The 16817-nt window shown below is 33.9% G+C and overlaps 1 protein-coding gene across 8 annotated transcripts in view; it reads left to right on the top strand.

The window, feature by feature from the left end:
- The first annotated feature begins 13758 nt into the window (after positions 1 to 13758).
- l1cama (L1 cell adhesion molecule, paralog a) overlaps positions 13759 to 16817 on the top strand; it is a 102537-nt gene continuing 99478 nt past the window's right edge. For 7 of the 8 annotated variants that reach the window (XM_087305085.1, XM_087305082.1, XM_087305079.1 and 4 more), the window contains exon 1: positions 13769 to 13889. The gene's annotated coding sequence lies outside the window, so the exon portion shown is untranslated. 8 annotated transcript variants of the gene reach the window in all.

The raw sequence follows: 16817 nt of genomic DNA on the forward strand, positions 1-16817 counted from the left end.
TATGTATGAGGAATTCTGTCCAGTTATTGATCGCCTGCATGAATCTCACGTTTATTGCTTTCTGGGTTTTATTTATTGCTGCTCACTTTTTGGATGGGCTTTTTTAGCCTTTGTTCTTGCCCTCTTTTTTTGCATGCGAGCTGGTGTGAAGTGTAATGAGTGTCTGAGACCATCTGGAGCTTCCAGTAATGTTCATGCTGGGCGTCAGTGCTGCTGGGATACAGTTCATCACACCTGCTTTGTCCTCCTCACCCGACAGCAGGAGTCCACTTGACTAGACTGAACATCTCTCTGCATAAAGAGCTGGACCAAAGGTGAGAGGGGATGGTGGAGCTGTTATCAATGTCTGCCTTTTGAGATGTTTATTTCATTTGAACCATCAGAATGTGACTTTTATGCTGTCTAAAAACATTACTTATCGTTTTTCTCCACATATACGTCAGTTTTTTTTAGCATGGACAGCAAAGGAAATGATGCACAGATCTTTAGTTTCATCTAATCTTTTTCCCCCAGATAAACACGTCTAATAATACGGCATTATACTTTGAAAGTGCTTCAAAGGAATTCATCAAAGTTGTCCTAAAACCAGAGAATGTCTTTTGAGCTTCTTTGATCTGCTTTAAATATTGACTACTGTAATTGGCTAATTAGGTGCGACTTTATAATTACTTGCCTTTTAGGCTGGCCAGCAGGGGGAGTAAGAGTGATGTTAACTCTTAATGATGACCCTTTGCAACATTGGTCTCAAACTTGATTCCTTAACGGCCGCAGCTCTGCAGTTTTGCTGCAACCCTAATCTAACACAGCTGATCCAACTAATCCAGCTGTTCAAAACTGCTAGAAGAGACTATTAAGCAGGTGTGAGTTTGTGACTGATAACCTTGGATAAAAAAATTACGGTATTAAGGTATTGTGATTACAGCTCTTATAAGATATTTTTAAATGTCTTAGTAAATAATACAACACAATATTTCCCTATTGAACACTATATACAGCAATTTATTTTTTCAGTTCACATCACATTTATAATATTTTGGAACAGTAAACATGTCTAAATAATTAACAAGGCAAAATAATTAAAATAAATCATTGACCTCTGCTAGCTTCATTAGTTTAAAAAACAGATTTATTTAAAGATGTAAAATCAGAATGAGTTCATATTATTATTTTTTTAATTATTTATATATTGTTTTGAACTTATTTAAACCATATTTTTACTATGTCATTTTTGCATTTACCTTTATTATTCATTAAAAAACTACAAATTATAAAAGTTTAAAAATACAATCAACAAATTTATTGGTCAGTTATTTCATTTGAACAAACCATTTTAATTGCCTATTTTAATTTAATCTCTTTAAACCTAAATTAAACTGAATTGATGAATTTAACAACACAAAGCAACTTTTAGAAAAAAAAGTATAGTTTTTCAATATGTATATGTCAAAAGACATGTACGTTTTATCAACAAAAACATAACTTCCCTTTGCCTGGGCTCAAAGTTATTCAAACACAAAATTGAGTCATTATTTTTATAAACGGTTACATTTTAAAAAATTGTAATCTAAAAAATAATAAAATAATTTCTTTTTACATTAAAATTATTTTTTATGTGTTTTCGGGGTTAATCACAATTTTTATAATAGAGAATGGTTTAGAAATACTTAAGTTTTTGTCAAATAAAGGTATTACCCAACAATTTTATAATAATTCCTAACATTTTCTATTAGTACAAAATGAATAATTATGCTTAGATATTATACAAGTATTATAATTATACTTTAATAATATGCGATTACATGGTGTTTAATTAAACTCGGCTTTTTCTGCATGTACTGTAAGTGCATTGACTTCCCTTATCAATAAAGCAGCCAATAGTTATGATCAATAACTCCGATTAAGCAAAGAAAGCATTCTGTATTCTAAACAAAGACACAGTTTTAGCAATGCTTTTCAGTTTCAAAGTCTATCATAAATGCTGATTAAGATTCTGGAGAAACATCTAGTGAAAGACATAAGGGCCAGTTCATTAATGAAGTATGTTTTTTGATAGGAAGCCAGAGCACTTTTAGTTAACTACATAGTGTGCGTAAATCAGCTCCAATATTGACTCTCTTGGAAAAATGATATGGAGGAAAATAAATGGACTGCTTCATTTTTCAGGCCGACTGAAAAGGCAATTAACTTCACGCTCCTAAATGAGAATGTATATTCTAACCTTGAGTAGTGCTGGTGATCATTTCCTGTCCTCTTCATTCCATTTAATGCTATTATATTAAGCTGTGAAAAGCTTCATTGTAAGATTTAGCAAATCATTTTGTTTGCAGAGGATGTTGCAATTAGGGTTAGGCTATTATGCTTATGTAATAACATTATCAGTGAATGTGTTTATGGGAAACAATTAGGAGCTGCTGAGATTTAAATAAATGTGCTGATACCTTAGAGCATGTATCTCGACGATAAAAGGAATCCTTTTATATTAAATGTTGATGTTGTTAAAGGGATAGTTCACTCACAAATGAAAGTTGACATCATTTACTCACCAGTTGCTTGTTCCAAACCAGTTTTTTTTTTTTTTTTTGTCCCAACAGAAATTAATTAAAGTCAGCTTAAGTTTATGACAAATTTGAATGGATTGATCAGAACAATTACACTATCTGACAAAAGTCTTGTCGTCCATCCCAGTTGTGAGAGCAACAAATAGTAACTTGACTTCTATTTGATTATTTGGGAAAATGGCAGAAGGTAGATTTTTCTGATGAATCTGTATAACTACATCTTAACCATCACAAATACTGCAGAAGACCTATTGGAACTCACATGGACCCAAGATTCTCACAGTTATCAGCCAAGCTTGGTGAAGGAAAAATCATGGTTTGGGGTTACTTTACATTCAGTATAAAGGTGTGAGTGGAGGGCAACACCAACAGCTTGAGGTATCAAGGCATTTGTGCTGCATATTATATTACAAACCACAGGAGAGGGCAAATTCTTCAGCAGGATAGAGCTCCTCATACTTCAGCCTCCACATCAAAGTTCCTGAAAGCAAAGAAGGTCAAGGTGCTCCAGCATTGGCCAGCCCAGTCACCAGACATGAACATTATTGAGCATGTCTGGGGAAAGATCAAAAGACATTGAAGATGAATCCAAAGAATCGTAATAAACTCTGGGAGTCCTGGCATGATCATATTTTATTTAGGTAAAATAAGGGTAATCTACAGGCCTTTACCTTTCATATAAGCCACTTCTGATACCAAATTATCAACTAGAAGTCAACTTATTATTTGTTGTTCCTAAAACTTGGATAGGACAAGACTTTTGTCAGGTAGTGTAAGTTTCCCCCCAAAAAACTCAACAGGATTGTGTTCATTCATCTCATTTTAAAGAAGTTTGAACAAGCAGCAATTAATCAATTAATTAATTTTTTTTGTGTAAAAACAACAGATGAGCTCTTATACACAAATATAATGTCATTTGATCTAAAACAATGCATGTGGCACAGAGGGAATTTGAACAGTGTCCTCGCTGGCCAAATCAATTAAGAACATTGCAAACTCCATTTGAGCCATTTGCTTTAGCGTAAATAAAGCTATCTCAGAAGCACAAAATTCTGTATGGACTGCTCAGTATGTTAAGTCATACATTCAGCTTTTTAGTCAGTGAAAGTCAAGGAACTTGACATTTGCTTTAGAGTGTGAAGCCTAAATATATAATCTTTTGTGTTTAACCGAAGAATGAAATTCAAACAGGTTTTGAAACTATCCCTCGAAACTACCTCCTCATTTTTTGTAATCTGTCACATTTCAAGTGGACTTTACAGTGTATCCCATTGGAGAGGCCGCACTGTCGCCCTTTTAAATGTTTTGCCACCTTTTGTTCTTCTGCTTGACTTGCTTTTCATCAGTCTGGAAATGGATTGGGAGTCTCTGCTCAAATCACAGGCTGAGAAAAGCTCTTTCCAGAAGTGCAGACAGCACTGCGGCTCGCATGACCTCATAGTCAAATTAACTTATGAACAGACCCTGCATTCTAGCAGTGCCATTATAAATCATCAAGCTCTGGCTTCCTCCTTCCTGTCTTCATCTCTGCTCTCCGCTTCCCTTTATCTTCATCTCTCTCACTCATTTCCAGAGCCTGTTTCTTGTGCCGGTGCATGATAACCAGAGAGAGAGACTGCTTAACGTCATAGCTTGTCCCACTTTAGATCCTTAGAAGTCGAGTGAAACGAATGTGGTAAAACACCAAATACTGAATTAATGAAGCGATCTGTTCATTTTAGCAGATCTGAAACATCCCGCAGATGGTAGCGGCGACATTTCTGTGCCAGAGAGGTCGTGTGTAAACGCATGTTCCAACATGGGACCACTCTTGGGGTCGCTGGTGTAGCTGGGTTATTTTGCGGCTGCTAATTGATTAATTGAATTCATTTAGTGGACGTGAGGTCATTCGGATGGTTTGACCTGATGTTAATCACCAAGTAATTGAAGGGTAATGATGGAGGCAGAGCTCAGCTTGTGGCTTCTCTCCAACTCATCAATTATTGACAGACCAAAATTTCAAATTAGTTAAATGTTATATTACCATTAGTTGAAAGTTAGGTTGACTGTGCAATGGGATCAAGAGTTTTGCGTTCAAGGTCTTAAATTGTCTTAAATGTAAAAAAACATTAAAGGCCTTAAAAGGTCTTAGATTTTCTGGAACATTGCGTTTTTGGTTTTAAATCATTTTAAACAGGTCTTGATATTCATTTGTCCATGTAAAGTTACACAATCAGGCCAACACAATCATAAACAATACATCTCAATATTTATTTACAGGGGTGATTTAACCAATGAGCAAGATAAGCGGCCACTTCAGGCCCCAGGAAATGTGAGGGCCCCCAAACAAATACTTAGAAGTATAAATTGTACCTATAACATATATAAAACATTATTTTCTAACATTTATTGTATGATGAGTGTCTAAAAAATCAAAGTTTAATGTTTATTACATCTGTGTAATATCATCCCCCCATCCTCAATCATAGAGTAGTCCAGCAGTCAAATTAGGTAAAGATTTAGTTTTAAAAATCGAAATAGTTTATACATAAATTTTATTTTTAAATATTTTAAGAAAACAAATTATTTAAAAGATTTCACAAGATGCTTTACATCATGTTGTTATTATTATTTTGCATTAAGACAAAATGTAGAAAAGGAGTGATTGAGTGATATAAGATAAAAACAGCAACATAAATCCATTAAAATAATTTAAAGTACAAAAGGTACATCTTACAACTTTTGGGCCCCATGGCGGGAATGGCTTAGGGCCCCCCAAATCACTAAATCCACCCCTGTCTGTTTAAAAAAAACAGTGCTGGGGAAAGTTATTTTAGAAAGCAATGCATTACAAAATTGAGTTACTCCAAAAAGAAACTAATTGCGTTACTTAGTTCCTGTTTATGTAAAGTAATGTGTTGTATAACTTTTGAGTAACTTTTGCATTATACCTTTCCTTAACTGACTGAGGTGATATCTTTTTTTAGAACTTGCAGGGTTTTTTTTAAACCTTTTTTATAGAGAAGCTCTGCATTTAACAATCACATATAGAACCTACACCTTCATTTTCTTAAAAAAAAAAAAAAGTTGGATAAAATTATATTTTGAGAACTTTCTGAACCCAGAGGTATACATGCTGTATATACAGTTTTATGAAAGCATGTAATGTGTTTGCTACTTTTGAATTTTTTGTGTCAATAGTTAAGTACATTCACTGTCCACTGAGACAGATTGCAATAAAGCCTAAGAGTACTAACATGAAATAATTTATTAGGGCAAAACAGATTTTTAAAATGTTTAAAAACAAAATGAACAGATGAACGATAAAAAATGCCCAAATCAAAATAAATCTTTAATCTTTATATATTTAATAAATTGCATCACGTGGCCTTAACAGATGTGTAAATCCCTCCCAAAAAAAAAGAGTTAAAATCTTCCTATATTACAAACAGTAGTTGTACAGTAACGTTAGACAGTGGCTGCATCTCCTAAACAGTAAAAGCAATAATTGTTTTTTGTTTTGTTTTTTTTGTTTTTTTTAGTCGAATTAATTGTTTTACCTGGAGAACATGAACTGCTTTAAATCATTTGTTTAGCTGGAGGTGAGTTGCGGGTGTAGTGCTTGCATCCAGTTTAGTTTTTCTTGTGATTTTTGCAGGAGTTTTACTTGCACATAATCTACAGTTAACAACAATCCACTTGTTTTCTTCGATTTAAAAATAAGAATCCGTTGCAAAAATGTGTCCGGTCTGCCATTGTTTCTGCACTGATAACGGGCGATTCACGAATTAATCGTTTGTTTTAACCGGATCTTTTGAACCTGTCGAACCAGTTCATCAATAGTTGTCGAGATGCGGTTTGGGTCTTCATTAAATACTAACGGATACCCCCTCTGACTCGAAACAAACCCCTATCAGTTAGTAGAACAGTACACTGACTCATCTGCAGTGAAAAAGAGACCTGATGATGATGATGAGTGCACGCCCAAGCTCTTTCATTGAGTGTGTCATTTAACCTAAGGTAATTTTTGTTCCGCAATATTTTGTATAAGCCAATTAAGCAAGATAGAAAGTAGCTCGCGTTACATTTTAAAATTAGCTCAAATAATATTATTTTTTATAAGAAATGTGTTATAGCCTATTACACTTTACTTTGGAAAAGTAATGTTATTGCGTAACGCACGTTAACGTTACACAAACGCCTTATCCCCAACACTGTTTACCAATTTGGTGTAGTTATCGTCCTTACAATAACATTTGCTTAAAATATCCCCATGTATTTTAAACTGACTAATTTGGTTTATTATAGTTTTTAAAACATAATTTTCAGGGTATCCGAGGGGTCTTAAAAATCTTAAAATGTCTTGAATCTAAAGATCTGAATTTTAGGCCTCCAGTCTTAAATCTACTGACATATTGTGTTGTAGTACTTAAATCTTTTTTTAACAGGTCTTAATTTCCCTTTGTTTATATATAGCGGCACAGCCTGGTCATTAACACCCATACAATCGCCAACAATCCATTTAAAAAAAAACTTTTAACTTTTAAATATCATTTATTTTCCTTACAGTAACAATTGCTTAAGAGTTCTTCATTTATTTAATATTCTTGGTAAGGGTTATAGGGTTTGTAAATGGATATATTTGAAATTTTTTTTATTGTATTATTGGATGTATTTAGGGGCCTCCGGGTGCTTCATTTTCCCCCACAAGTCCAAAGACATGCGGTACAGGTGAATTGGGTAACCTAAAATTGTCCGTGGTGTATGTGTGTGAATGAGTGTGTGTGTGTGGATGTTTCCCAGTGACCGGTTGTAGCTGGAAGGGCATCCGCTGCGTAAAACATGCTGGATACGTTAGCGGTTTATTCTGCTCTTATCTGCTCTTGTTGGTGCTCTTATTTAGACACATTATTTAAAATATGTGGCAAAGAAATAACTACGTTTATTTTTTTATGAGGCACACTGGCCCAACTATGCGATTAGAAAAAAAGAAATCCTTAGCGTTTAGACCTGTAGAAGTCTGAAATTGCATTCTTTTTGGTCTTTAAAGGTCTTAAAATGTCTTAAATTTGACTTGGTGAGTAGATTTATACTTATGAATTGTTTATAAATATTGTAATGTATATTATTATATCTGTGTTGTATAAAGATTATGCTACTGTATGTTATGTTGGTCACACTTTACAATAGTGTTTAGTTAGTTATGTATTGACTAACATTTAGTAATCAAAGTTCAATACTGCATTAGATCCAAAAATGACTAAATATTGTAATAACCATATAGTAATTTGTGTGTTCATGTTAGTAAATACTTGAACTAATGCAACCTTATTGAAATGGTTACCGTTATGTTTTTGAATGTATCACTCTCTCTGTGTGTACATGTTGTGTGTATTTAATCCAGTTGCTGCAGGTTTGTTTGCTCCCCATCCATGATACGAATCTCCCGTTCCAGCACATACCAAATAATCTGGAGGCAATACGAGTAAGAAACCAGTTGGAGAAGATATGAGCTTTAGGACATGGTGAGTTATCCTACTTGAAGTAACAATCACAAAATGGTCATAAAGGGATGGACATGGTCAGCAACAACACTCGGATAGGCTGTGATGTTTAAAGGATGTTTAATTACAGTTACACAACCACCAACAGCCTTAACCATTGCTACAAGGCAAGATGCTATCATGTTGCTTGCATCAAATTCTGATCCGAATGTTGCAGCAGAAATGAAGACTCAAAAGACCAGGTAATCCTGCTACATTATTTTTTATTTTTTGGTTTTCTTATTGCAGTAAACCTTTGTGTATAATAGCCTAGGTCTGCTGTTCTTATCTGACATGGTCACTTCTGCTGCTGTAGCTCATCTGCTTCAAGGTTGGACGACGTGTTATGCATTCAGAGATGCTCTTCTTGCTGTCCTTGGTTGTAACAAAGGATTATTTGATTTACTGTGGCCTATCTTGAACCAGGCCAGGGTGGCTCTTCTCCTCTGACCCCTAGCACCAAGGCATTTTCACCCTTAGAACTGAAAATTTTCCACCAATTTCAGTCCATTTTCTGTTCGTTCCATACATTAGAAATTGTGTGAATGCCTTAGGATATCAGCAGTTTTTAAAATACTCAGCCTGTTTTAAACACCATCTGTGCCACATTGAACATGTTTTTAATCATCTTCTGATGATCGGTTTGAACTTCAGTAGATTATCCTGAATATGTCTACATCTCTGAGTGCAAAGTTTCTGCCATGTGATTGGCTTATTAGATTATTTTACTTACAAGCAGTTTAACATCGGTGTTTAATTAAGTGGCTGGTGAGTTTATCTATTATCTATTATGCCACTTCTGACATTGTTTGTTTGTTCACCTTTAATTTTAAATTCACACCGTTGCCCTTGTCAAAGAAATGTGTGTCATGACACAGCAGATGCCTTTATTTGTTGTTTTCGTTTATGTTTAAGGTTAGCAACATTCAGATGCACTTTACTGTCACTGTAAGAGATTACTTTTTCTGGTGTAACGATGCAATGCAAATTTACTTGGAGAGAGTTTGTTGTGATGGCAAGGCTATTTTCAGTATTATTACTTCAGTCTTTAGTGTTACATGATCTATCAAAAATCAGTGTTTTGGTGTTCTCTAAACATTTCCTGTTGCATTTTTGTGTGAACCAGTTATGGGTTCGAGTAAAATGCTTTATTAAATAATATAACATCTGATAAAAAATTTTCTTTTTTTGCTCTTGGAAATCATAATTACTTAATACTCGTAAATCCAAATAAAGAGGTCTAAACCTTCTTATTTATACACACACACACACACACACACACACACACACACACACACACACACACACACACATACACACATATTATATCAGAGCTCTGGGATATTGAAGAAAATGTTCATTTGTGCTAGCATGGGACATAATGTTACAGTATATTCCATGCAATAAGATATTTTTTAAGAATGTTATAATCGTCAAATGTTTCATATTATTTTAGGGAAACGAAACTGCAACTTCTGAGAGGGAACAGTCATGTTTCACTTTTGCATACAACAAATAAAACATTATTCATTCATTTTCTTTTCAGCTTTTCCCTTTATTAATCAGGGGTCATCACAGCAGAATTAACCGCCAACTTATCCAGCATATGTTTTATGCAGCCGATGCCCTTCCAGCTGCAACCCATTACTTGGAAACACCCATACACTCTCATTAACACATACACTACGGCCAATTTAGCCTATACACAATTCACCTGTACCACATATCTTTGAACTTAAGGGGGAAACTGGAACACCTGGAGAAAACCCATGCGAACACGGGAAATACATGCAAACTCCACACAGAAATGCCTTTGCAGAAACTGACCCAGCCGAGGCTCGAACCAGCGACCTCCTTGCTGTAAAGTGACAGTGCTACCCTCTGCGCCACTGTCCCGTCACAAAAAAAACATTATAAAAATACAAATGAATTAAAATAAATACCACCACCACTTTGGTTCACGCTAATTTATACTTTATGGCTTGATTGCTTGTTCAAACTTCAACATTCATACTTAAATCATTAGATTTGTGTCCAGAAAACCACTATGTACATATGTGGACAAATAAAGTGCAAAATAATCAAACAAGCAAACCCCTGAATAACAACTAAATGGTAAGGGCAACACAATATAAATAGGATCAATTAAACAGCTTCCCACATTTTCATTTCCAATTCATTTTTCAGCCACTTTCACTGCATCTGTGGAGTGCTGCAATTTTCAGAAAAAACCCCAGCTGTGTGATTCAAACATTCCCATAAAATAATGCTTTGATCACTACGCTGTCATTTGGTTTTTGGAGGTTGACAGCCTATTTTGTAGCCCTTGCAAATTATACTTATTCAAAGCGGCTGTTTTGCATGAGCTTTTGTTATTGCATTTTGATGGCAATAATGCAAACTGGCAACTCCCTGTGCGAGGATTTCGAGATGAACCTTCAAGCTTCATTTGTCCTGCCTGCTTCAGGATGTGCTCATGGACCTGTCACAAATCAAGGTCCTTTAACAGAAGGCTGGGCATTAGTTTCCGGTTAAAGGGCAGCGGCTGGTGTTTTTTCGGCATGTGTGTATCATGAGACACCTGAAGCAATGGCTCTTCCTGTAAGTGTGGCACTGCACACAAAGCCAGATAATGTCACGTAACAAAGAGATCGACTCTTTGTAGATTTCTTCTTCTAAGCGCTGACCTTTACCATATATGTGCAGCTACAGTGTTCTTGCATGCTGAGGAGAGCGATTGTGTTGATAAAGAGATGGGAGATGCTTATTTTCAGCCAGTCGCCTTTCTGCAGAAGTCAAATTGTGCGTGATTCATTTGTCATTCAACCGTGTGCTAGTTTGAGTAAAGACTCCTTTAGTCACAGTATATCAGCTTCAAGAGTGGCTGAACAGATTTGCTTTTGCTTTCTCAGAAGTGGCTTAATTCACAAATAAGATGGAGTTCTGCAAATGAAAGGTTTACACAGTTTATTTCACTCTTCTCAGATCTTAACTTTTTGTTTATACAATACATATCTGATTTTTATCTTTTGTGAAAATATTTAAAACTCATTATAGTTGACTTAAAATAGAAAATTAAAGAGAAGAAATTAATTTGTTCTTAGTTTTACATTATCTTTTTAAACAGTGCTCTACATAAATGAGCACGCCCCTCACAGACATCCCATTTAAATTCATATTTTCTATAGGATGCTTTAATAAATACATTAGATTAGTCAAAGCCCAAACTTAGAGCTAATTTAATAAAGAAAAAAAATAACGAGAAAAATATTTAAAATTGTTAATTTCTAGTTGTTATAATAACCGGTTTAAATTTAAACGCTTTTTTTTTTTTCCTAAAGATGTTTATTCATTTTCTTGTCAGTTTAGTCCCTTTATTAATCCGGGGTTGCCACAGCGGAATGAATCGCCAACTTATCCAGCAAGTTTTTTACGCAGCGGATGCCCTTCCAGCCGCAACCCATCTCTGGGAAACATCCACACACACACTCATACACTACGGACAATTTAGCCTACCCAATTCACCTGTACCGCATGTCTTTGGACTGCGGGGGAAACCGGAGCACCCGAAGGAAACCCATGCGAACACAGGGAGAACATGCACATTTCACACAGAAACGCCAACTGAGCCGAGGCTCGACCCAGCGATCTTCTTGCTGTGAGGCGACAGCACTACCTACTGCGCCACTGCTTCGCCCTTCCTAAAGATGTTATGTGACCAAACTCTTATTTTAATAATTATAACTGTTAAGTAAAACTGTTAACTGTTTAAATGCAAGAAACATTAATGGCTATATAATCACTGAGAAATAAATAAATATATATAAATATATATAAATTCATTTCAAAAAGGGGGTATATTTACTTTTTTTTGTGCACTGTATTTTTTTTTCCATTTTGTCAAGAAAACAATTTTCACTTTACTTAAAACAAACAAAACAAAAAACAATCTATATAGATGGAAATAAATTCAAACTTAAGTTATATAGATGCAAAAAGTAATAACAAAAATAAGCAAATAAACAAAAAAACGAAGCCGTAAATAAAAGCTAGAATAATACGTCTATATATATTAGTTAAAGTCAGAATTATTTGCCCCCTTTGAATTGTTTTCCTTTTTTAAATATTCTCCAAATTTTGTTTACAGAGCAAGAACATTTTTACAGTATGTCTGATAATATTTTTTCTTCTAGAAAAATCTTGGTCTAAGTTTAAAAAAAAAAAACATTATAAGGTCAAAATTATTAGCCCCTTTAAGCTATATATTTTTTGATAGTTTACAGAACAAACCATTGTTAAACAATAACTTTCCTAATTACCCTATCCTGCCTAGTTAACCTAATTAACCTAGTTAAGCCTTTAAATGTCAATTAAAGCTGTATAGAAGTGTCTCGAAAAATACCTAGTAAAATATTATTTACTGTCATCACGGCAAAGATAAAATAAATCAATTATTAGAGATGAGTTATTAAAACTATTATGTTTCGAAATGTGTTAAAAAAATGTGCTGAAAAAAAAACGGGGGCTAATAATTCTGACTTCAACTATATATAGTGCTCAGCATAAAATCAACACAAATATCTCTTATTATTTTCTAAAGGATGTTTTGCTACAATACAATTTGTGTTTAAACAGGACAAATAAAGATAACAAAAAATATTTCAAATTTTGTTGTTATTGCACTGACCTGTTTGAATTGAAATGTAATATATTTCATTCCTAAATGTTTTTTGACTAAACTCTTATTTTAATGGATCCAATTGTTTTATAAAACTAATAAATATTCCTTTTCAAAAGGGGGTGCTTATTGAATTGTGAACTGTATTTTATTTCCACTTTGTCTAGGAAAGCATTTTGATTTTACTTAAAACAAACAAACAAACACAAAAAATATACATATATTGATGGGAAAAATTTAAACTTAAAAAATTGTATAGATGCATAAAGTAATTAAAAATGACAAAAAGCATACTTATTTAAGTTATTAAAATGTTACTAATTTAAAAAATAATAATTCAAGCCATAAATAAAAACTGGATTAATATATTGATGTTAAACACTGGCAAAATAAATACATTTAATATTAAATATATTTATGACACCAAAAATTAATGCATGTAGATATATAGATTTTTCTTTCCCTTTGACTCTATGCATTGAGCGTTAAGCATAAAAACAGATTATTAACCCCACATTCCATTCCTCTCTTTTTTCAGTATTTCATCTGTCACTCTCAAGAAGAAAGAGGAGAAGAAAAATACAGAAAGCTCTTCTAGTGCTGCCATACAAATACTGCATAACAATGCACCAATTAGCATAACATATATTTCACCTCCTTATTACTCACGCCCACCAATCCAACAGCAAGAAGCCTGTTAATGGATTCTGCAGAAGAGCTCTCTGCTATTTAACATCAGTCTTCAGTCTGAATCTTTCCTTCTGCTCCGACAGATCCTGCCAATCACCACTCAAATTACTGACACGTTTCGCCTGGCACCATGCAGTGGAAGTGGGAATAAAGACAATAAAGCAACGGTCAGAGAATGAAGGGAACGGAGAAGAGAGGATAGAGTGAAGGAAAAGAGGCAGGGAGCTGGAAGAAAAAAGGGTGATGTCACTGGCTTCTGATCACAGCCAATCAGAGGCGAGCAGTGGAAGCGAGGGAGCAGGAGAGGGTGTGTTTTCTTCACACTGCAGCATCAGCAGTGAAGAGAGGCCACAATCAATCTGACACTGAGCTGGAGACACACAACCTTCAGGGACACCGAAAACGCCACACACAACCTGAAGCTCTTTCTGAACTGCAGAGGTAAGAAGAGAAGCTTTTCAATAGTGTTTAACATTTGACGAATGTCAAACAAAATTGGCGTGATTTTTGTGGATTTTTTTTTCTTCTTGCGGTTAGATGATCACACCTTGGAGATTTAAGGTGCAGTGATGCTAGTGTGTGTGTGTGTGTGTGTGTGTGTGTGGTCTTGAATACTAGGGTGTTCTGGTGTTAATAACTGCATTGGGTTTATCATTTATGTTTGTTTTTAGCTATAATGTTACATTTGGCTTTTTTAAATAATTATCCAAAATAATAATAATATTTTTCTGTTAACTTTAGTGCATTAATTTAAAATATGAATGCGTTTTTGAATATTTATGCTCATTTATGTCTTCAATTTATTTTTGTGGAGTTGCCCCGTCTCGTAAACAGAAACAGTCCTCTGGTGGATTCGCGCTCATCCCATGCGAGATCAGCAACAGGCTCTTGTGTTTTCATCTTTAATGCACGGCTGCATATTAGTGTTGCATATGCTGAACCGGTCTTCATATTGACCTATTCATAATGCAAACATTTGTTTTGTTTAGTTTATTAGCATAAATACCTGGAAGTTGTTTCATAAAGGTACTTCTGCTGGAGTATTATTATTTTAAGGTGTTACTATCACTGTCACATGTTAATAATTGATGTGTTGATCTATGTGATTGTTGCTCCCTCCCCCATGCTTTAGTCAGGCTGTGTAATTGTGTTAATCACCCGTGAGAGGAGTATTGTGGTGTTAAGGGTACTGGTGGTCCGCAGTGGTGTCTGTAGGGGTGTTCGTTACAAAACAAATAATGATGCTTTGATTGGGCAGACGCCAGTGGCAAGTATATGAGAGCATGAGGAGGACTGGGTGTGGCCTGCATTTATTTAGTGTGTTAAATGCAGACACACTCACCTGGCAGCAGGCCAGCATGTTTGATTCAGGGTGGGTCTCGCTCAGGTTGCTGATTATTAGCTCTGTTAGCAAAGTTTATGGCATGAGGCGGTTGTCATTCGATTGCACTGAATTGCTATTGATTCTTGCTAAAATGACTGCACACTGGTGCTGTGATTATGTTTGTGTTTTTGTTCTGTAATATTTCTATGATGCTTTGAGTATTTTAAACAATTTTACTGTTGAAATTATATACAGCTATGGAAAATAAATTAAGAAACCACTTGAAAATCCTTAGCTGGGTGGGGGTTCTGGAGTTATTAGGTATGGATTTAAGAAAAATGTTAATATTTGTGTATTTTATTCAATAAATGTCTGCTTGAATTTTGTTTTAAAATTCTGCTATTTAGAGCTTTTTTCCCCAGAAAATGACAGCTGATTAGAGACAATCTTTTTATTTGTCAAAACTGATAATAACCAAATAATGATTTCTTAACTCTTCTGGGTTTTTTTTAATCAAGTGTTAGTTTATAATTATTATTTATTTTATTATTATTTATTCATCTATTTATTTAATTATATATATATATTTTAATGTGTTTTATATTTTATATATTTAATTCTTGCTGCTAAAGTACTGTGAATGTAGCATCATTATTCATTTTTCTGGTATTATATTGAAAATAAACTATTATTCAACCATAACATTAAATATTGCATTTATATAAAAATTTAAGTAATTATGTTTATAGTATAGCATATAAATATATAATGTATTGCAACTTTGATAAAAGTTAATGATCCACTTCAAATTTTCACTACTATATATACAGTTGAAGTCAGAATTATTAGCCCCCCCCCCTTTAATTTACTTTATATTTTTTCTGAAGAGAGTCTTTTAAAAAAATTTAAAACCATTTTAAGGGCAAAATTATTAGCCCTTTAAAGCTTTTTTTAAATATTTTTTTTACAGAACTAGCCATCATTATACAATAATTGGCCTCATTACCCTAACCTGCCTAGTTGACCAAATTAACCTAGTTAAGCCCTTTAAATGTCACTTTAGGCTGTATAGAAGTGTCTTGAAAAATATCTAGCAAAATATTATTTACCGTCAGCATGGCAAAGATAAAATAAATCAGTTATTAGAAATTAATTATTAAAACTATTATGAAATGTGTTGAAAAAAATCTTCTCTCTGTTAAACAGAAATTGAGGGAAAATTAAAAGAGGGGCTAAAAATTCTGACTGATTCTGAATAAATTCTGTTATATATACCTGCACAAAATACCTGCATAATGTCACAATATTGTTTGAAAATTGTTCCATGGAAGCACATTAATACCATAAAGAACACCATTTTATACTTTTTTACAGTTCTTCAAAAAATATCATACCAAAACCATGAAATTACATAAACATTTACCCTTACTCAAAAACTGTGCATGTATCATCTTACATTGCTTTAGGCTTTCAAATAATGTGAAAATAGGACTTTGTACACTTGTGCCTTGTACACTCTTTCATTAACCCTTATTAAAAAAGTTCTGTCCATGTTTAACAATGATTTCTATATTTGTAAAACATGATGTTTTTTGTCCATTTAAAAAAAAAAAATGTTGCCATTAAACTTGTTTTTTGATGTTGAATGTCTTTTTAAAAAATTGTTAGCGAAAAAGATTTAAGATTCTTTAAAAAATCCCCTAAAAATGATGATGAATTTGTTGTAGAATTAATATTATATTAATTAAAAGCCCTTAAAAATACTATATTGATACCTTATAAAACTTATATTTTATTTAATTTCATATTATTTAATTTTATTTTTATTTATTTAACACATGCTAGTTTCTTTTGACTGTATATAATTTCCAACACCATTTCGTTGTGTAGATCTGCTAATAGCGGGTTATCCCCAGTTCATCTCCTTGTGACAGAATTTACACCAGCGTCCTGTCGCTCACACACAATGACTTGTGTATCTTTTCAGGATAAATCGTTGGGAATTGATTATCGACAGGGTGTGTTTAGGCTATGCTCAGGTGCTC

The sequence above is a fragment of the Danio rerio genome, chromosome 23 (assembly GCF_052040795.2).
Source record: "Danio rerio strain M-AB ecotype USA chromosome 23, GRCz13ab, whole genome shotgun sequence".
Taxonomy (NCBI): Eukaryota; Metazoa; Chordata; class Actinopteri; order Cypriniformes; family Danionidae; genus Danio; species Danio rerio.